Source organism: Pogona vitticeps, chromosome 9 (assembly GCF_051106095.1).
Source record: "Pogona vitticeps strain Pit_001003342236 chromosome 9, PviZW2.1, whole genome shotgun sequence".
NCBI classification, from domain to species: domain Eukaryota; kingdom Metazoa; phylum Chordata; class Lepidosauria; order Squamata; family Agamidae; genus Pogona; species Pogona vitticeps.
In genome coordinates this window covers 16,550,384-16,573,236 of record NC_135791.1, presented here as the reverse complement: position 1 = coordinate 16,573,236, position 22,853 = coordinate 16,550,384, and the positions used below count along the sequence as shown (strand labels likewise).

The following is a 22,853-nucleotide window of genomic DNA, read 5'->3' as shown; positions in this document are numbered from 1 at the left end:
GTTCAGCTTCTGCCGTGCACAAAGGGTCTAAGACTCACTGCAGTACAGGAGTGTGCTCAGGACACAGGCTCTATAGCAGGAGTGGGCAATTAATTTCTATTGGGGGGCCACATGAAAAATCAACTGTGTGGGGGGGCCGAACCAACTTTACTTAAAAATAAAATGAAACAGTGATGTTATGATTGTTTTTATTTCAAATGTGTTAATCTTCACAAATACTAAAGAGTTTTTTGTGGTATGTTAAAGATAAGCAACTGATCAAGTTTAGACAAAAAGCTATAAATGGTTTTGATGTTCAAAACTGTCCGCGGGCTGGACAGGAGTGGCTTGCGGGCCACATGTGGCCCTTGGGCCGCACTTTGCCGAGGTCTGCTCTATAGACTGGAATCTTGGTATACACCGTCAGCTTCTTATTAAGCCATACTCTATTGGTGAGTCTAGAGAACATGGTAGCTGCTTTGCCGATGCGTTTATCCAGGTCAACATCTAGAGAGTGTTTGTCAGAGATCGTTGAGCCAAGGTACACGAAATCATGAACAACCTCTAATTCTTGCATGGAGATGGTAATAGAGGGAGGTGAGTCCAGGCCCTGGCCCATGACTTGTGTTTTCTTCAGGCTGATTGTTAATCCAAAATCTTGGCAGGCCTTGCTAAAACGATTCATGAGTTGTTGGAGGTCTTCAGCAGAGTGGGCAACAACGGCTGCATCATCAGCGAACAGGAAGTCTCGCATGCATTTCAGCTGGGATTTCCTTAGCTCCCTATTGATTCAATGGGCCTACGGTAGAGTGCTTTACTATACCTAGGCAACAGGATTTTGGCTATGCTATTGTTTGTATTCACCAGAGGATTTTAGGTCCTGAAAAGGTAGTACAAAAATCTATAAATATATGTAAAACTAGAGTGCAAAATTAATTCAATTAAATGCTTTCAGCCCCTTTGCGACAGAGATGCCAGGGTGTGAACACAAGGTGGTTTTTTTTTCCAGTTTTGCATTGAAAAGCAAATGGTTTGCCACAGTACTGCCTTGCATCGCTACAAAGCGCACGTACAAATTCATCAAGCAGATGAAAGTACAGCATCCGAGTTCGCCAGTCGTCGAATACTCTGCATACGCGGATCCAAGGAAAGCCCCTCCGAGACATCGTGCTACAGCCCAGAATGCCACCTTCTCCCATGTCACGTACAAAGAACAGCTCCAACCTACGGAGAGGCGCTTCTGCAATGGGGAGGGGTGGAAAGGACGGAGCGGGGGGGGGGGAAGAGACGTACGGCGCGAAACCTGCAGGCTGGGGCGCATGCGCAGACCGCTCCCAGCGCTGCGAAGGCCAGAGGCACGCGTTCTTGCGAGAAGGGTACGAGTCCATTTCACCCCCCCCACCAACACCACCTCCCGCTCTCCGCTGCCTCACGTGGCCACGCCGGGCGAGGCGCATGCGCTCGGCGGCGGCCGCGGAGGCGGTTTGTTGTGGTCGCCATTTTTTGTTGCATTACTGGGAAATCCCGGCGCCGGAGCAGCCGCCCGGAGTACGCCCCTTGCGCTGGGGGTGGGGGCGCAACCCACCCGCCTGCCGCGCCCCGCCCCCAGCGCGCTTCTCCTCCTCAGCCTCAGCTTTGAAACACGCCGCGGGCCGCAGCCGCCTCCTCAGGTAAGAGACCCGCCCGACTGCCTGCCTGCCTGCCGCTCCCCATCGGAACGAGTCCCCGCCCGCCTCAGGGCCCTTCCCAGAATGAGGAGGAAAAGCGGCGGCGGCGGCCGATGCGGCGGCTGAGGGGGGGGAGAGAGGCAGGCGGCGAGAAAGGCGAGCGCGGTGGCGCCTTTTCCCCTCACGCCCCATCCTTCCCGCCTTTCTCTCCCGCTTATCTCGGCTGCTGGGGAGGGCAGAATTTGCCCAGGGAGCCGGACTCTCTCTCTCTCTCTCCGCCAGGCCCCGCCCCTGGCCGGCTCTTGGGCTTCGCCTCGGGCGCGGGACCCCGCTCGCTCCCTCGCCCTCCCGTCCGCGCCGCCCCGCCTCGCCTCCGCCCTTCTCCCCTCCCCGGCGCCCGACCCCACCCTGAGGTGTCTCCTCCGCCAGCGCCTTTTCTCCCTTTCTCTCCCCCCCACCCCAAAAAAAACTTCTGCCCTCCGCAGCAGCAGCAGCATCTGAGCACAGCCGCCCATCCATCTCATGCTTCGCCTCCTTAATATAGGCCTGGTCGGAGCTCGCCTCCTCCTCCTCCTCCTCTCCCTCATTGATGCTGCTGGTGCACGGATGGATCGTCTCTCTCTCTCCCCCCCCCGCTCTTCGCTCCCCGCCCTACACGTCCTTTTTTTCTTGCAACCGTGACAGTCTGTTACGGCCGAATAAATAAATAAATATGTAAAATCTCGGCCTTGTGGTACCGGAGACGACTAGATGAGTGGTGGCATCCGCCGTTTCTTCCAAAGGTGGTTCACAAATAATCCTCCATTAATATTTTTATCTCTTTGACGTTAAGTAGGCATTCTGATTTTAGATTAACAGATATCATAGTCTTTAAGGTACTATTGAACCGGAGTGGGGGGGGGGGAGGTTGCAGGCCTTTACGATATTTCTCTTGCAGCCCCTTCGATATGTAGGATGTGCAGATGTCTCTGATTGAAGGGATGGCCCTGCTTTGCGTTCTGCTAATCTCAGTTACATGTCTCTTCAGTGAGGATTCCTTAAGAGTCTCTATGTAGCTCTGTGACTGGTTCTTGTACATTTAGCATGGCTAAAGAAATAATTAATCCTCCTGATTTTGTATCAGGTACGATCTACAGCCCCCTTCCCCCCATTCCCCAGAATCAGTAAGTGAATGGTGCCTCACTGCATCATTTGTAGGAGATGGTTTGAATGAGGATATGTTGTGTAGATTGGAACCTTTAAAATATTAATTTTCACCTCTCATTTAGCATGGAGTATGATTTGATTCATCTGGGGTTTATCTCCCTGGAAGTGAATTTATTTATCTTCTATTTGATCATGTTTTGACTATTTAGATATTGTTAATAGGAATATGCCTGAATCTCCTTCATCTTCTTTTCTGGAGAAAGGGCTATTTGAAATGTATAACCTTCATAAATTGTCCTTGCTCTAGTTCGAATATGAGCCATAACTTAATTCTCCTTCATCCATGTGAGGCCAAATTAATCCACAGTAACAGCCACTTTTCAGTTAGCACTATTTATTTTAATATAATGTATTTCCTTATATTTTCTTTTTTAAAATCCCATCTTGTTTCTCTTTTTATAATAAACCTGTAAATAGCATCATAAATAATTTCAATGATAAGTTGAATTTTATCATTTGTTGCAGCTATGAATTGTGATTGTGGGTAGTAGAAAGGCCATTTGTTGTAAACTAGATTAGAGATTGTCTGCAAAACCCTTGCCTCACAATGGTACTTTAGTCAAGACTTTAGTAGCATCTGTAAAGGAAAGAAAGCATTGAAAACTTAGTAAAGTTTGCTTAGATATAAGTCACTGCATCCAATGAGCTATCCTGCTTAGCATCAGTGTCCTGCAGACTTTGGTGGAAGCTCTACTGAACCCCAGGGGTCTTAATTGTATATAATGCTGTATTAATAATAATGCTAGATAAATACCGTTTCTCCAGTTACCCTATTCTTTGTGATGGCATGTGTTTAATTTTCTAACCTAACTATTAGTTGCTTCTACAAGGCCTGTCTTTTATAATACAAATGCTTCAAGAGGTAGTGTGTCCACCAACTTGGTTCCTGACAGTCTTAAACTTCAGTGTAGTCTGAGATTCCATTTGATGTCCTGGATCAGTTTTGCAGTTGCCTGTGTGTAGTGTTGATTTCAGTTGCTATTTGCAAATGAGTACATCCTTTTAAAAGGGAAATGGTATTTAAAATATTTTTAGCTATTCTGAAAACTCTGGAATGGGTCTGTAGAACTTTAACAACAGATACAGATGTTTGTCATTTCAGAAATTGTAGTTATTGATGGCAATGATGAGTTGAATTTTTGGCATAACCCATTGTGCCTGACTAGGATATGATAATGTTTTGTGTTAAGTTGGATTGGGATAACCATATGCACATTTCTTTGCAGCTCTTGCCGTTCTCTATTAGTCTCTAATTTTGAAAATAGTTTTTTCCTGTCCTCCAGTTTTTCTACATGTTCTTTGTTTTTACAGGTAATGTTTGTTCCTGACTGTGTTGCTGTTTTTATATTTTTTTTAAAAAGTTTACTGCCCAGTTTAGTCAGTAAACACTTCTTTTGAACAAAAAATATGCCTAAGTACTTTTGAACAAAGTGTTGGTCCAGATTATTGAAAACTTGTACTGATAACAACTCACAATCTTGAGTTTATTATTTCCCTGTATAAAATGTATGATGAGGATTGCTCCAGGTTCCCAGTGCACCACTGATCAATCAGCAAAAGAGCAGCTGTTTTGTTTTTTACTACAGAGGTAATGAAATTATGGCAGGAGCTACAATTACTTAAAATTGAGCAGGCTTTTAAGTGGCTCCACTTGTCTACATTTATTCTGCTTGCCTACTGTTGGACAACATAAAGAAGGCCTCAGTATTTACGTAGGACTTAAGCGCAGTCTGTGTCTCATTTTTCTACTGCTGTTTTGAAGACATGAACATCTTCTCATAGCACACATTATAAGGGAGCATCATGAAATTTGTGAATTATGTTTTGCAAAATAAGTTAAGACCAGGAAAATCTGTGGCAGTCATTTGCAGAGGACAAGAGGCTCAAAAGTAGTACTCTATGGCAGTGGTCCCCAGCCTTGGGCCTCCAGATGTTCTTGGATTTCAACTCCCAGAAGCCTTCACCACCACCTCTGCTGGCCGGGATTTCTGGGAGTTGAAGTCCAAGAACATCTGGAAGCCCAAGGTTGGAGACCACTGCTCTACGGTCTTACTAGATCATTGGGAAGTTCAGTTCCCTGTTAGGATGCAGCATCAGTGGAGGAATAAATTTATTAGAGGAGGATGAGAGGATGGGTCTTTGCTCTCATTTGTCCAGAATGTCCACAAACAGGATTTCTCCAATACAGTATAGCATTTGTACATGTATTCTATGTAGTTATGGAGTCTTTTGTACTTTTGTTAAAAGTTCAGGAAACATTTGCACACTGAGAAGAGTGACACTGCCACAAGGAGCATGCAATGGGTACTATATTACAGGCATTTTCTGTAGCTGCAGAGTGATGATATTTGCTGATAATATATTGATAAACATGTCACTATAGATAAGTATGAGGAGTTGTTTTGTGATGGAATTGGATGATTTCATAATTCTGAGGAGATTACATGTTTTGGAACTGAAGGATCAAAAGGCCACCTCATTCCTCCATCACCAGATGGGGTAATATGTATACCAATGCAAGATCAGTCCATGCAGGCAGGATCACAGCATGTCACAAGCTGAGAGCAGGTGCACCACAGAAAATGCCCATAGGTATAATTAATCCAAGTGATTAAAACAAGCCTGTCAAGTCACATGCTGCAAATTATATTGATTCTGTGGCTTGCTTGAAATGAACCTATTGCAGTATGAAGTATTTACTTCTATTGAATAATCATTTATTATATTTATTTTTTAAATTTAGATACCGATTTCATCTGATGCAGCTTTGTTCAAGAATTCTGACACTTTTGCTGCAGCATGCAAATACGGTTCTTCTAGAAAGTAGAGCAAATACATAAAGTGAACTAAATCATGGTAGGTAGTCATAGTTGCACAGTGTGGCCATCAAAACACAGTTTCTTCCAAACCCATATGGAATAAAACTGAGTGTAGCCACCCATGTTGCTGTAACTAAATACAGGTTAGCTTATCACTATATAAGAATACAGATAACTTAGATGAGTAAAATGGGGTTGTCTGTGCCAAACATTTTTCATTTCAAGAGAGAAAGTGAAGTATAGTAGATCACATACACAAATAAACTCTTAAGTTTGGCCTCCTAAAGTTGTGTCTGACAGAAAGCCTGTCCATTTAATAAATTGTTGCAGAGATATAAACAGTATCATTATGATCTTGTATCAGCTCACACAGGAAGCTGTGGCTTGCCAGAAAGGAAATTTCCTGAAGATCATAAGACACTGGAAAATTTCTTTAAAAATTAGATAGAGACTGTACATCAAGAAATTGTTAAAGTGCTTTACTTTTTCTAAATGCTTATAAAACACAGGATTATTAAATGAGTAGCTTTGATCCTAATGTCATAAGGCTTATATTAGACCATCAAGTCTGACCTGACTTACAGAGACTTTAATACAATTATCAAAGAAAATGGGATATTTAAAGACTAGCTTTATTGTGAATTGAGGAGGGGGTTGGACTCGATGGCCTTATAGGCCCTTCCGATTCAGTTATTCTGTTAACCAATGATTCTATCACTTCCACCAGTATGCTACTGAATTTCCATAGGCAAGCAATGATTTGAGCCCCAATCTACTGAGTCCTAGTATGTTACACTCTCCACTATACCACACAGGGTAGCCATGCTTTTTTTTTTTTGTTAGTTTCACAAAAATGGTTGCAGAAAATACATAAAGGAGGAAAGCTGTGATATTATTGCTGTTTCTGTACATTTTTAAACTAAGTCAGTGTTATAGTACCTAAATTATATCATTGTGAATGCCATGACATAACTCATTTGGGACTTGACAGACTAGGAAGCATATTCATCTTTCTCTGGAGTGGAAGATGGAAATAGCAACAACAACAACAAAAACCCAGTAAAGAGAATAAGCATTATAGTTGGGATTATCCCATTTTATTCTTGCTTCTGGCTCTGTGAAGCAAGAGTCTACAAGATATTTGGGGAGCTCTGCCAATATTGAGGACATTGATATATAATCCGAATCACATCTGATCACTGTAATTAAAAATTTTGATTGGATTGTGTTAGGCTTTTAGGTTAAGATTTGGTGATTGTACTGGCAGTGAACCTCAAGGGCCAAATTATTATTTGGTGAATGGAATTGTTATTTGGTGAATGAGTTAATTAATGAAATCAAAAGGCTAGAATAGCATGATCCAAGCTTGTACATTGCACTCTTAGGTATTTTAGTGATCCTACAAGCATCTGCGTCATGTTAAAACTTTGACGAAATCATATTCTGAGCTGTTTCACAAATAATTCAAGCCATTAGAACTGGTTCTGAACTGCAAGAACTTCACTTTCATACCATTGTCACTATCCTGAAACATGTATAAGGAGAAGATTATTTTTTTCTTGTACTTGGAAAGCTGAGTGACATTAAATGGAATGTTGTTGGCACAGAGCTAGTGTAAGGACCTGGAAAAACATTATTAGCCTTCTTCAGAAATATGCTAGACCATATCACTCAGGTGTTAATCACGTTATGAAATGTTATCTCCCTTAATCAGTCCTCCTGGATAAGTCACTGCAGTTGTTATAGAATTGCCCAGTCTTCTGAACCAATTCAGATTTTCTGTCTCTCACACATCTAGTGTTTAATCCCAGTACTTTGCTTATGTTCTTGTATAATCTTTTCTTTATCTTTTGATTAAATTTTTCCTTCTGGTCATTTTCTTAAACTTGGAGTCATTTTAGAGTTGAGTGTTAAGAGGGCAAAAAAACCCAGGATGAGAACATTCACTTTCGTTGTGAGAAGAGTACATTTGTTAGTGGAGAGGGTAAAGGTCCTGTTTGGCTTGTTTTCATGGACACCAACACTTGAGTGGTTTGAGAACACAATCCCAGTCAATTGGGTTTTTTGTTGTTTGGCCTTCTTCATAATTATTCAGATCTTACATCCCAAACCAGAGGTAGATAGCTGTTAAATGGCTTTGACCATGATAGCATATGTGATTTCAGCACTGACCCAGAGGACAGAGAAAAATGAATATCCTAATATAGGAAGAGAATGAATGTAGTGTTATACAGTTCATTTTCTAAGCTTTAGAAGCCTAGTATAATCTTTGTGATCCACAATAATAAAATAACTCAATAAAATCCTTGTAGCTTAAAATTAATTTTACAATATTTTAGGTACAGGATATAGAAAATATGCAACTTAACTTCATATTAAAGAGGAAGCATTGAAACTTTGTAGTTTAGGTTCCCATTGCATACCATTTCCAGTCATTAGGCAGCATACACAGCAGAATCATGTTTTTGTTGTCCTTTTGCTTGTTATTTTGTTTATCTTGAATGAAGTAAAGGAACTGGGAAAGACCTGAAGGACATCCCTGAATGTGTCAACTGTACTTCTGTAACTGACAGGCGAACAGAAAACTAACAACTTCAGGAACAACTAGTAAAGATTTTTTTTAAAGTACAGTGCTCTCAGTATAACAGATATACCAGCAGCTTGAGTACCCTGTGCAGCCACGTCTCCATGTAAAATGGTATATGTATGGAGCATCTTTTATATGAGCAAAGGCTAAAAAGATTACAGTCTCCTGGTTAGGAAAAAGTTAGCAACAAGATTAGAAATGTGCCTAGAGAATGAGATATGTCTCTTCACATGATACGAACATCAAAAAAGATGGTTTCAACCATGAACTTATTTTGCCACAGCACTCAGTTGCAACAAATGTAGAAAAGGTCATTAGTACAACCAAATTTAAAAAGTGAACAAAGTGGTAAGTCAGATCATGACTAGTTTAACTGCTAAAGACTGCAGGAGTATTGCAAGGAATATAATAATTCATTATACTCCCAGGCTATTAAAATATATTGGCTGCATTTGGATGTTTATGATAAACTGTGGTTTATTGTGACCGAATCAAAGCTGTGTGTCCTCAGACTCATTCATGTCCTCTGGTGCATCTGGGAGGAGTTCGAATTCTTTGCTTTTATTTTAGATTGGACAGAGCTTATTAAATTAATAAGTTAGCAAAGTACTTAATCTTAATTGTGTTTTATTTAAAAGAATCCAACTTCAAATTATGTGAAGCTGGCTTGTTTCAACAACACATAATTCAGACTAACTATAGTTTAGAACTCAGAAATAATGCCACACTGTAATCAATCAATCAATCAGAAGCCTCTGATGTTGTATTTTCAGGTGAAAGGGGAGTAGCTAATTTGTGCTCTATGGGATTTGGTCCTTTAATAAGAAAACATGGTTTATCATGATGTTTGAATGCCAGCCAGTGTGATTTCAAAATCTGCTTGCTGTTGGAAACAGGGTCCCTGGCTAATAGATCTTCATTTTGACCCTGAGTGGTTTGTCTTCTCAAGATCTGTGCACTCAAAGTATCTTTCACACCAAACATGACCAGTAAGTTAATCCATGTCATCCTTATTATTACAGTCAAGTCTATTACATACTCTTTTGCCATAGTCTGATGCACATGATATGAGGGCTTTTCATATACATCATTCAGCAGGAAATCTAGCAATAATTACTTAAGTATTTTCATTTACTGTGGTTTTGGTGCCATATGATATTCCCCCATCCAGAAATGCAACATGTATCTTGATCCACAGAAAAACATGTATTCGGTTTTTGAACATAAGCCAGATCCTGAAGTCCATGATGATCATTTTACTCAGCAGTGTGTGTGACAGTGTCCTGAATCATCTTTGTATATTCTGTATTTTACTTTTACTTGGAAATGCATCTCCTAGACTTCCTGGAATCATGCTTCAAAGTAAGTGTGCTTAAGATAACATTAAGCCGTCTTGTCTTACTACTTTGTAGGTTCTTTCCAATAAAGCCTTGTTTTCTTTACCTTCGTCCTTCCATGTTGCTGTTCTGGCCATAATGTGATGCTGTCATGTGCTGGATTTTAAATATATTTCACTTTTCCTTCTGCCTCTCATGACTGATGTGTTATTTAGATTCCATGTGTTTTCATGACAGTGTCAATTTCTTATCAATATTGTTCTATAAATTTAAATATGAGGCCTCTGTGTTTGCTTTGTTAGCATGACTTTAGATTTATTTCAGTTTGAGTGATTATAAACTTAAAAGTTTTTTTTTTTTTAAAAAAAAAGCTGTAACAATGCTGGATGGAATTGGCTTGGATGTTGTAAAGTTATGACTATTGTCTCCTCTGATTGCCAGGTCTGATTTATCTTTCTAAGTTGTGTTGTAAGGCATGAAATAATTCTCTCCTTAAAGAAAATGTATCTTTTCCCTGTCAAAATATTTCTCAGTGTTCAATATGTAAAGTGAACATACAGTCTCAAAGCTAACAGGCTGGTAACAACGTATGTGGCATTTTAAATCATAATTTAGATTATTGGATTTTTGGCTATTTAAATCAAAAAATCAATTTGATTTAAATCAATTTGATTTTTAAAAATAATTAATTTTTATCTTGGATCATATACTTGGTCTTTCTTGACAGGCAGGCAAGTATTTGGCATTCTTTCATGTGAGATCATATGCATTTAGAATTTTCCATAGGGTATTGTGTGTTACCTTAAATTTTCTGATATTTCTGAGAAATGTGGTTAAGATTGCATTTATCTGACCTCCTTTGGTGTTTTCACACCTCTTTTGAGTTGGAAGACCAACATTTTTTTAGCCAAAATGCTTCTTTTACATCTATGAAAGCTTCTTGAATTGAATCTCTGGTTCAGCAGAACTGTGGCATTCCGTGTCTGCAGAAAAGGGTCCTGGATGTCTTTTAGCTGGCGCAAGAGAAGGGGGTGCACCTACGGTATTGTGGCTAAGCCAGGCAGCCTTTTTATGTTAGTCTTGCCGATTACACTGAAGGATGGTGGTGACAGATATGAAATGCAATTCAGGCACCTCTTGGGATTCTGGACAGGGGAAGAATTTTGTACCCAGCTGGCTCTGAGAGTCACCGAGCAGGAGAGATCACGGCTGCGGTGAGTGGCTGTGGCATTGTGCCAACACCATGAGCTCTGTTGTTGCTGGGTCTCCCTTTGCAGGTTATTTCTAGCCCCTGTTCCTGGAAGGAGAGCCAGTTCTTTACCGAGGTATATTTTTGGAGACTCTCGCCTTCTCCTCTTTCTTGCTTTGTTTGGGCATAATCAGCCCATTGCATCCCGGAGAACCTAGCAACACGACCTGGCTTCCCATTGGCTCCCTGGCAGCTCTAGTTCTCCAATGAGAAGCTTGTTGCCATGGCAGAAGAAGCACTGCACAGAAGCAAGTGAAGAGGCGGGGATTGAATTTGCTGCCTGGTGGAAATCTGCAGGGCAGAACAGGGACCAAGCAGAGGGTTAATGTGTAGCCTGTGGCCTGGAAGCGGAGTGCAGGCTTGGCCCTGTGCCAGTGACGTACAATGCCAGAGTGGTCTGGCAGAATGAAACTCCCCTAGGTAGCCCTGCATGCTTGGAAAATACAGCTTCTTGGCTAATTTCTTCTTTGCTGAGAAGATAACCAGTAACATGCTTCTCTTTCCCACACCGACCCTACCCCAACTCCCCACCCCTAGCCACTGCTGCCACCACACAGCAAGAAACTGCTTTGGCAGGAGACACATGCAGTCTCAAAAAGCGTGTTGTGCGTTCTCCTTGGATAGGGACCAGGTGGTGGTTACTGTACAGTTCCGTCGGAATCCATTGTAGCAGCAGAGTTGGCAATGCTAATGTTCAGAAATCATGGGGCAGCCCATGGAAGTCTGAAATTGTAAGCTGGCGGGTTATTTATTTATTTATGTATGCATGCTTTACTGGTTAGCATGCATTGCAATCATTTAGCTTATTTTGGCATCCACTCTTTGTTTCCTCAGGCCACTGTCTTGTGCTGCTGTTTTGTTTCTGCTTTTTTTTAAAGTAATCATTCTTTGAGTAATTTTTTATGGTTACTGATGATTGGAAGTACTGTAATTGCATTGATTACTAGCAGATTCCAAATGTTGTATCAGTGAATCCATGTCCTTTCCCTTGTTCACCATTGGAAGGCCTAGTTGAGAGACAAGGTTATAGCACATATAACAAACTGATCAGCTTCAAATTGCTTCATAGAATCTTCTCATGTCAGTCAGCAAGCCATAAGCTCTTCTGCTCATTCTCTTTCTTGAATTGCAGCAGATGGAACATCAACACAATATAGCATAGAAGGAGAATTTAATTGCCACCTGCCCATTGTGCTTCAATCTTAAGAGATACATGGCAGGGCATCAGCATGGGAATAAATCCTGGCCAGGGCTGCAAAGATGGGTGCCTGCCTGCCATAGCAACAGGCACCAGGATCCTACGTCATCTGATATGCAGTTAACAAGAATTATCCATCTGGGGTTAGTGGTCCTTGAAGGAGAAGATCAGCAAACCTGGGGTGTGGCAGGGACTTCTCCCCTCCTGTGTCTCGCTTTTGGGCTAAATCTAATTTTATCATTAAGTAGACTTAATGATATCAGTGGTACTTGAAATATTGTTAACTAATAAGTCCTTGTCATTCAGTGTATCTTTCTAGTTGGACAAAAATTGGATTTTGCCCTCTGTCTCTGGCAAGAAAAGGTGGCAACATTTTTATTCCTACTAAAGGAATGCAGATACCTTCTCTGTTGTAGCTGTTGAGTGCATAAGTCAGGGGAAAGGTACCACAACAAGAAAGTTCCCCCCCCCCCGCAAGAGAACACAGGACCGCAGCCTTTCACTGGCATTTCTTGTTTTTCCTGCAGCTTTGCACCACTTGCTTGAATCGTCTTGAACTTTTGAAGGTTTTCTCTACATTATACCAAATGTTGAAGGGAACTTGCACTTTGAAGAAGGAGAAATCAAACGAGAGTATTCAGCACTGATAGATGTAGCTGTTATGAGTGAAATATAATATTTTATTCTGCATTGAATATGATGGGAATTGGGAAGATTGTGTGTCCTCTGCATAAACTCTTTCTTGTCTGGGACACCACAGGGCCAGCTGAAATTGAGTTGCAGTAAGATAGGTCTGGAATGCTTCTTAAGGAGAACCAGCCCTTTCTGGTATCTTTTCGACCAATATCAGAATGGTATTTGATCTGGTGGCTCAAGAAATAAATTGCCATCCATGGAGATCTTGTCTTCCCTGAAAGGTTTTGCTTTGCTATCTACCAAGAGGCAGGGATGGACAAATATGTTTTTCTTCCTTCCAAGTCTGATTTTCAAAAAAACAAAACAAAAAAACACCTGATATAAAGAAAGTTATGAATTTAAAAAGTTATCACTAAAACTTAACAGAACAAATTTCTCAACCATCTGCTCTAACCAAATTTAGTAACTAAAACTATTCCTAGTATGGAAAAGCCAAAAGAACAGGAGCCTGTTGGAGAAAGTGGCAAGTATAATTCAGTAACGGAAGCTGCATAGAGTGGTATTGGCAGAGCAGAGTTTTAAGGGCCAGGCACTCAAAACGTCTTCCTAGAATGGATGAAATTGACATTTTTTTTAAAAAAAAATCACGTTATTTTTATCTTGGCTATAAAGGAATGTAAACATTTTGACAAGCTAATATAAAAAGATGAACTAAACAAACATCCCTCCCCCCACTATTTGAAACCCTCCTCAATATGATACAAAAAGTACTATATTCCCTCTGTAATATGACAGTGAATGTTTATGACTTGGAAACACTTCCCCTAAATGATATTGGGAGATTTGGCGAATATTCAGGCTGCTTTTGCAAAGGCACAGGTAGGGTGAATTTTTTGTGGATGATGGAGAAAATAGTTTCCCTGTCTAAAGGACTAAGAGGTCTATGAGATCTTTTAAGAAAGTTAAAACAGCAAAACAAAGATGAAGAAAGGCAGAAAATGAGAAGTTCTCTTTACTAAATCTTTCAGGTATGCTGTCCTGACCTTTCAAAGCCTTCTAGACTGACTTTTCTCTCAGATGGAGGAATGGCACTTCAGAAAGTTTTGAGGTGCATTGAGGTTAAACTGTTAGAAATATTTGACTTTATTTTGGTCTCTGAGAATGCTTTAGACTGAGCATTAATTAATACTGATGTAATCCAGCATCTCTGGTTTATTGGAGAAAAGTAAGGTTGTGCCAGCAAGGATAGCAGGCACCTGCATTGTATCAGGAATTAGCTGTATGATTTTCCTCAGTACTGATAAGATGTTATTCATGCAATTGTGCTCCAGCATCTTAGATTTTTTTAAAAAAGGTCGAACACACTCAAATTCACAGGGGGCTAGTAATGTGTGGAACAGTCAAAGTAATAAGAATATGTGCTATGGGTAGGGAAAGGTAGGAAGCTAAGGGACACACAAGTTTTTAAAGATGCTAGGAGGAAAACTGCAATACTTACTGGTAATTGGGTAAAAAGAACATTGAATTAAATTTAACAGAGTAAGGTGAGGAATGAAGTCTGACTATAAGTAAACTTTAGTACTGAAATAATCTTTCTGGAGAAACTATTTTGTTAGAAGTTTCTAAAAGAAAGGGCAAAGTGGTCATCTTCCTGGGATGATTGTGGTGTAGATCATCTTGCCATAAGCAGGAAATTCAGTTAGTGATCTCAGTGAATCCTATCCATGTCTGGTCCCCTTGGTTTTGTAATCATGACCAGTGCTCCTTTTGGACAGATCTTTCCCACCCACCTAACTTACTTATTTGCCTCAGCTGAATTTGTGGCAATGGTGATAATAGTTGTATGCACCATTTCTCTCTTTCACATGTGTGCCATGCCTGCTGTCTGATACCAGAATATAGTAGTATATGTATGCTTCCCATCTCTCAATGGGCCCTGCCCTGGAAAACCCTCTCAATTGAAAGCCCTACTTATTCTCCTCCTGATGGCTTTTCTTACAGACTTATCCTATAGGAACAGTGATGGGGCTGGATTAATTGCAGGATGAGACCAACTTAACAAGAGATGGGTTAGTAGAAAAAGGTATGGGAATATGCCTCAGCACTTGATTGTCCTGATGCATAACCTGAATTGTGGACAAGAAGCTACTGTTAGGACAGAATATGGATTGATAGAATGGTTTCCTATAGGCAAAGGTGTCAGATAAGAGTGCATTATATCTCCTTATCTGTTCAGTTTCTCTATAGAACATATCATATGGAAACCAAACTAGATTCGTATGAAAGAGGAATGAAAACTGGTGAAAGAAACATGAACAATTAAGATATGCAGATCACACCCTCTTACTGGCATAAAGTGGGAATGACTTGAAATCACTTTTACAGTACTGTGCTTTCCTGAAAATAAGACAGGGTCTTATATCAATTTTTGCTCCAGAAACACAATAGGACTTATTTTCAGGGGATGTTTTATGTTTTTCATGTACAACAATATACATTTATTTAAATACAGTTATGTCACCTTCTTCTGGTTGCTGAACAATGGTGGAGGGCGGGGTTTCACTGAGCTGGGGCTTATTTTGGGGGTAGGGCTTATATTATGAGCATCCTGAAAAATAATAGGGCTTATTTTCAGGTTATGTCTTATTTTTGGGGAAATGGTAGTGAAATTATTTGTGCTAATGCAGGACTGCAGTTGAACATGGAGAAGAAGAAAAAACATGACTACAGAACAGCTACACAACTTTAATGTTGAGAATGAAGAAATTGAAACAAGGAGAAATTCTGTATATCTTGGTTTAATCCAAATGGAGGCTGTGGCCAAGAAATCAGAAGAATGAGACTCAGAAGGGCAGCAGTGAAGGAACTAGAAAAGATCACCAAGTGTAAGGATATGTCACAAGAAGACCAAGATAATCTACATTGTTGTTTTATTGATCACCATGTATAGGTGTGAAAGTTGGACAGTAAAGAAAGCTGACAGGAAAAAAATTGAGTCTTTTGAAATATAGTGCTGGAGGAAAGCTTTCGGATACCCTGGACTGCCAGAAAGACAAACAAGTGGGTACTGGAGCAAATCTAGCCTGAACTACCTCTTGAGACCAAATGATGAAACTTTGAGTACATTATGAGATGACAGGATTCTCTGTAAAGGCTATAAAGCTGGGACAGGTTGAAGGCAGGAGTAGAAGAGGAAGACCAAATATGCGATGGATTGACTCCCCAAAGCACTGGTTCCCATCCCAACCTCTGAGTCATGATCCCTAAGGGGGTCACAGAGTGTTTTCTGGGGGGCTGCCACATCTCTGGCCATACAGTCCAACATGGCAAGGTGCAAGGTACGAGCGAAACCAAATGGTGTCACTCTGGAGGAGAGGGCATGGGGCTGGAGCCTTATGAGCTGGCTTAAAGGAGAACAGCCAGCATTTCTCCAAAGGGCCAATAATGACCTTCTCTGCTTTCTTATTCAAGTCTTCTTTTCCAGTCATACAACAAAAATAAATGTTTACGAATTTCCAAAATTTCAAATACTTCATCAAAACATTTAGCATTAAAAGACAATTTAAAATCTAATAACTGATTACTGTAGAATTTCTGAGACCTGAGTATCGCCATACAGAATCTGGCAAAGAAACTGAAGATCAGAGCTGTTTGTGGCTTACCCGTCTTAAACACTACCCAGGGCAGTAAAGTAATTCCTTGACCTGTCATCAGAGAGGTGGTGGTGGCAGCAGCCGTAGCAGTAACAGTCAGTTTGCTCTAAGAGGGCAGGTGGTACTAACTGCTACTGGAGAAGTCAGACTTGCAGGGATGGTCCCAAATTATTTGTATAAGGAGATGTGCCAAATCTACCAGAAAAAAACAACCAATGGTGGGATGGGGATGGGTTGTAGTGGAAGCACAGGTTACTTGGTAATTATAAAAAAGGGGCCCCAACTTGAAAGAGACTGGGAAACATTGCCCTAAAGGAAGCCGAAGGTCATTTACAAGAGCTGAGCAAGGCTGTTGAGGACAGGGCATGTTGGAGATCTCTCATCCATAAAGTCGGAAGTGACTTGATGGCACATAATAATACCAACAGGCAGTTATGGAAGGAAAGACTAGTTGATCTTTAGATTTGCCTTTGTCATTTCTTAATCTAAAGGTGTAAGGTACATTTAAGATGGCAATAGCTTTCTCTTTGCAAGCTGAACTGCAGTTTGTCATACAGTATACCCCAAGCTCTTGTACTGGATTCCCCTCTGTACATTTTGGTTGTTTATCAAGTTATGTTTGTACCTCAACTCCCTTTATATAAACTATTTTGAAAAAGGGTCCAGTAGTCCCTAGTATGGTATGGCACAGCCAGCCGACAAGGTTTGAAGGCAGACCTTGTGTTCTGAGCCAGAAAACATTATATGTGCAAGCAAAATATTTTAATTGCTGACTATGACAATTTTGAGGTCCACCAAGTCAGATTTCAGAACTTGTTGAGGCACAGCTTCAACCAAATTGACTGTTTACTGGATTGTTCTTCAAAAGTTATGGTATACATAATTTTGTAAGACTAGGATAACTCAGTGGGCTGGAGCACCTGACTGGAGTCAGAGGTTGGGAGTTTGATTGCCCATTATGCCTTGTAGAAGAAGAGCCAGTAGTGTGGCCTTGGGCAAGCTGCAGATTCCCAGGGTGTCCCCAGAAGAGAACAGTAAACAAATTCTGAGTACTTGATTCCTAGAAAACCCTGCAAGAGGTTGCTGCAAGTCATAATTACTTGATGGGATGTAATTATTAAATCATTAGTTAAGCTAGTAGCTATGTTTGTGGCCATATTTTGTCGGGCAGCTCACATGAAGGTTTTGCATAGTACTCTTAACAGATTGATCATATGTTAAAATTTAGAACTGGGAAAATAGAATCACTGTCTCACTGTGTTCCCAGAATTGTCTTTATGAAATAGAAAAGGAATATCTGTAATGACCAATGTATTATATATTGGCAGTTGCTTGAAATGTGTACTGCTATCTCTGGGTTTTGTTAATCTTCACATATAGCCAAAGCACAGTTTACTAAGTTGGGTATAATATCAAAATAATTTGTGGCAGAAAGGAAAGCATAGAAGGGTACAAAAAAGGGAGCTTACTCATTTAAAATCAACTATAGGTAAGTGATGTGTTTCACCTGGTCTTGTGAGACAAGCTCTTTATTGATCATGTAAGATGAGGCAGAAAATAGAAGTAGTCATAGAAGTTATATAATTACTTTTAAGGAAAGGTATACTCAAATGCAATTTGCATAGGCAAGCAGAAGATCTTGTTAGGTTTCAGTTAGGACCTTCATGTAGCTCTATTTGTAATTAGTCTCTCTTCCTCATGGCACAGCATTATCATTGAATAATGGAGTTGGAAGGCCATTGAGTTCAACCCTGTGCTCAATGCAGAAATCAGAATCAAAGTGCAGTGGTGCCCTGCTAGACGATTGCCTCGTGGGACCAAAAAACTGCAAGACGATTGGTTTTTGTGATCAGTATGATGCCTCGCAATATGTTTTTTTCTATGACCATGCTTCACAAGACTTTTTTTGGAGACCGATGCTTCGCAAGACTTTTTTTTAGACGGATGCTTCGCAAGACTTTGTTTTTTTGAGACCAATGCATAGGGAACCTCGCAAGACGATTTTTTCACAAGACGACGATCTTCGCGGAATGAATTAAAATTGTCTTGCGAGGCACCACTGTATTACCCACAGTATCTGGCTAAACTACCCAGGATCCCATAGAATGGAGCTACAGCAGTTAGTAAGATCAAACTGCTAATAACAGTATAATATAGAAACACTCTTAGTTAAAATACAAGTGACAGGAACCTATCTGAGCCTTTCCTTTTTATATATATCAGAGCATTGCACAATTTAAAATTATGAACTTATATGAAGTCCAAACAAATTTAAAATGTTAAAATGATTAGACTGTTTTTTACCAGAAGCAGGCTACTTCAGTAGTGTTATCTCAGCCATTTACTAGAACTTCTTTAGTACAGATGGTGGAATTGAGACCTAAAAGCTAGCATTCCCCCTCTGCCTCCCTATATAAAACCAAGTCAGTGCTCAAATGCTAAGTACCCTGAGGGCAGCTTACAGGATAAATATTTAGAGAGTGCAGCATCCAATCCAGCTAATCACTCCTGTTAAAACTTCAAGCAGCAATTCAAGATCAGATACATGCAACCATTGCAGAAGAAGGTTTCTCATAAGTACAGAAAATAAACCTGGGCTGCCAGGGTAGTCATATTCTTCCTGCAGAGGACGGAAGACTCAAATACATGGTTGAAGAAAACCCAAATGCTTGCTTCTGTAAAATGGTGAAGTTGCAAAGAAGTCAGCTATGGTGCCAGTAGACCAAGGGAGAGGTAGATTTCTAAAGCTGCATTAAGTAAAATGAATATGAGAGGGAGAGACAGTCCACCATGGTTGTTCTGGGTTTTTTGGGCTCTTTGGCCATGTTCTGAAGGTTGTTCTTCCTAACGTTTTGCCAGTCTCTGTGGCCAGCATCTTCAGAGGCCAGCAACCTCTGCTCTGGGTTTTGGATGATGTCCACCATCCTTGATATTCCTGTGCTGCATCACCTTTATTTGATAATGTAGGAAAGACAGAATGTAGGAAAGTTGGAAGGGGCTTAGAACAGAGGTCTCCAACCCCTGGTTCCCACCTGGTAGTGGTCCGCAACCTATCCAGGACCGGGCCGCAGACACAGATCTCCTACATCCTCCCATGAGCGCCCCTGTGAGCATGCTGTGTGCATGCGCTTGAGTGCCCCCAAGTGTGATGTATGCATGCGCGTGCATGAACTCCACCCCCTCGCAGGCATGCCCCCTGCAAATGGTCTATAGTTGGGAAAACGGTTGAGGACCACTGCTAGAAGACCGTTGAGTCCATCTCCCTGCTCAGTGCAGTAATACAAATCTAAGGATATCTGCCAGGTGTTTTGTCAGATTCCTCTTGAATGCCTCCAGAGTTTGGAGCACTCACCACCTCTTGAAGTAATTGCTTCCATTGCTGTAATGCTCTAACAGTTAGGATTTTTCCCCCCTGATATTCAGCTGAAATCTGGCTTCCTGTAACTTGAGCCCATTGTTGCATGTCCTGCACTCTGGGTTGATCAAGAACTGATCCTGTCCCTATTCTGTATGACAGCCTTTCAAGTACTGAAAAGTGCTATCTTATCTCCCTTCAGTCGTCTTTTCTCAAGACTAAACATGCCCAGTTCTTTCAGTCTTTCCTCAGAGGGCTTGGTTTCCAGCCCCTGATCATCCTTGTTGCTCTCCTCTGAACTTGTTCCAATTTGTCAAAATCCTTCTTGAAGTGCAGTGTCCAGAACTGGACACAATACTCAAGGTAAGGCCTAACAAGTGCCAAATAGAAGGGAACAAAGTACCTTGCAGGGTTTGGAGACTATATTTCTACTAATGCAGCCCAAAATAGCATTTGCCTTTTTTGTAGCCACATCACACTGTTGGCTCATATTCAGCTTGTGATCTACAATGATTCCATGATTCTCACTTATAGTATTGCTGAGCCATATATCCCTCATCTTGTAACTGTAGACCAATACTTTTCCTGGGTGCAGTATTTTGCATTTATCCCTGTTGACTTTCATTCTGTTATTTCTAGCCTTGTGCTCAAGCCTATCTAGATCAGTTTGAATTTTGTTTCTGTCTTTGAGATTACTAGCTATTCCACCCAGTTTTGTGTCATCCATATTTGATTAGCATTCCCTGCACCCCCTGATCCAGGTAATTAATAAAAATGTTAAAGAGCACTGGGCCCAGTGGTTAAAACGCTGTACTGCAGCTAAAAAAAACTGTGCTCACGACCTGGGGTTCAAATCCCAGGTAGCCGGCTCAAGGTTGACTCAGCCTTCCATCCTTCCGAGGTCGGTAAAATGAGTACCCAGCTTGCTGGGGGGGCAATGTGTAGCCTGTATAATTAAAAATTGTAAACCGCCCGGAGAGTGCTTGTAGCGCTATGGGGCGGTATATAAGTCCAATAAATAAATAAATAAAATAAAAATATCTGCAAAAGCCAGGTTTGCACCCCTCATATGGCCAGAGTTACAGCACTAGAAACACAGGAAGTTGCTTTATGTCAAGTCAGACCATCAAACCTTTATTGTCAGTTATACATAGTTGCTGCTGTCCAATGCATCCGGCAGGAACTTCTTTGCTTCTGAAGATGTGAAGCAGGCTTGTCCAACCTGTGGCCCGAGGGCCGCATGCGGCCCAGGTGAAGTCGTAATGCGGCCCAGTGTAATTTTTTTATTTTTAAAGAAATTCCAAAGTTTCAAGTTACACTGCCGGCGCTTGCGGCCAGAATGTGGCCGGGGCATGTCACAACAGTAAAGGGAGAGAGAGGGAAGGAAGGAAGGAGTGGGAGGGGAGGGGAGGGGACAGGGGGCTGCGTAACTGCATAGCACCGTCCCCGTCAATAGGCGGACCCCCTCCCAGCCCCATAAAGCCGCCGGAGTCGAAGCTGGCAGCCTCTGCTGTCTAAGTTCGCAGCTGCCGGTAAGCGCGCTTGGAGCGGGGCTGCGGAGGAAGGCTAGGGCTGCCCCCCCCATGTAGCCCAAACCAAATGTATGTGCAGCCCAAACCAAATTTTCATCTTCTAATGTGGCCCAGGGAAGGTGAAAGGTTGGACACCCCTGATGTGAAGGGTTGAGATTGCAACTTTTTGCATGTGGGCTAAAGCCAGACACAGATACATACAGTGGGGTCTCTACTTAAGAACGTCTCTACTTAAGAACAATCCAACTTAAGAACAGCTCCATTTGCTAAATTTTGCTTCTACTTGAGAACAGAAATCCAAGATAAGAACAGGAAAAAAAAACCTTTCCTGCTCTTTTTTTAACCTTAGGTCATCTTAGGTTAAAAAAAAATTCTCCCCCTAGTGGTAGAGTACATATTAACCAGCTTTGCATTAGTTCCTATGGGAACTAATGCTTCAATGTACGAACGCACCTCTACATAACAAAAAAACAGCCAGAACGGATTAATTGGTTTTCAGTCCATTCCTATGGGAAATTTTGCTTCAACTTAAGAACGTTTCAACTTAAGAACACCATTCCAAAATGGATTAAGTTCTTAAGTAGAGGTTCCACTGTAGTTTCTATGGACAGAAAAGAGCAGATACGGATTAAATGGTTTTCAATGCATTCCTATGGGAAATGCAGATTCAACATAAGAACTTTTCAACTTGAGAACCACCTTCCAATACGGATTAAGTTCTTAAGTAGAGACCCCATTGTACTTGGATCCTGCAACAAAATGTTGCACTGTGCTCCCACTTCCAAATTGAAGTGTTCTCCATCAGGGATTGTAACCAGCCCGGAGCAGGAAGCCTTGGAGTTCTGCTCAGGTAAATCTGATCTTTTTTGCCCTAAACCCAATTGCCATTTCCACTGAGTTAACTGCAGAATAAGTCAGTGCCTAAGTCAATCCCCGTCCATGGGGTCAGACACAACTTAACGACTGAACAACAAGTCAATCCCATTGATTTAGTGGATCTACACAAGTCAGAACTGGCAATTTTATTTAGACCATTATAGGTGGAAGTGAAGTGGATTTTCCTAGGAACAATATATTGTTAGAAACTCTTTGTAATACAAATTATTAATCCTTAGTGGGCAATTAAGAGCCATTTGCTTTACAAAATACATCCTCACATATTTCAGTGAACAGTTACAGTGGTACCTCTATTTACGAACGTAATCTGTATTGGAACGGTGTTCATACGTCGAAAAGTTCGTAAGTCGAGGCAAGATTTCCCATAGGAATGCATTGAAAACCATTTAATCTGTTCAGGCTATTTTTCGTTCGTACGTCGAGGTGCTGTTTGTAAGGTAATGCAAAGCTGGATATTTCGTACTCTTCCACTAGGGGGAGAATTCTTTATTTTTTTCTTCTTTTGACCTAAGATGAACTTAGGTCAAAAAAAGGGCAGGAAAGGGTTTTTTGTTCGTAAGTTGAGGCTCCGTTCACAAGTCAAAGCAACATTTTGCAAACGGAGCTGTTCGTAACTCGAAACATTCACAAGTGGAGACGTTCGTTAGTCGAGGTACCACTGTACTGCTGGTTGCAATTTTAACTCTCTTAAGGTGCCTCTGGCTAGAAGCCTTAAAAAGAAATCTCTCATTGGTTTTT

At 41.1% G+C, this 22,853-nt stretch overlaps 1 protein-coding gene across 3 annotated transcripts in view; it reads left to right on the top strand.

Moving 5' to 3' along the window:
• The first annotated feature begins 1,511 nt into the window (after positions 1 to 1,511).
• The window catches only part of DYRK1B (dual specificity tyrosine phosphorylation regulated kinase 1B), a 41,050-nt gene continuing 19,708 nt past the window's right edge, over positions 1,512 to 22,853 (top strand). For 2 of the 3 annotated variants that reach the window (XM_078380231.1, XM_072980069.2), the window contains exon 1: positions 1,512 to 1,649. The gene's annotated coding sequence lies outside the window, so the exon portion shown is untranslated. Of the gene's footprint in view, positions 1,650 to 2,159; positions 2,429 to 22,853 lie in introns of those variants that run through there. The other variant, XM_072980070.2, reaches the window with a different exon arrangement.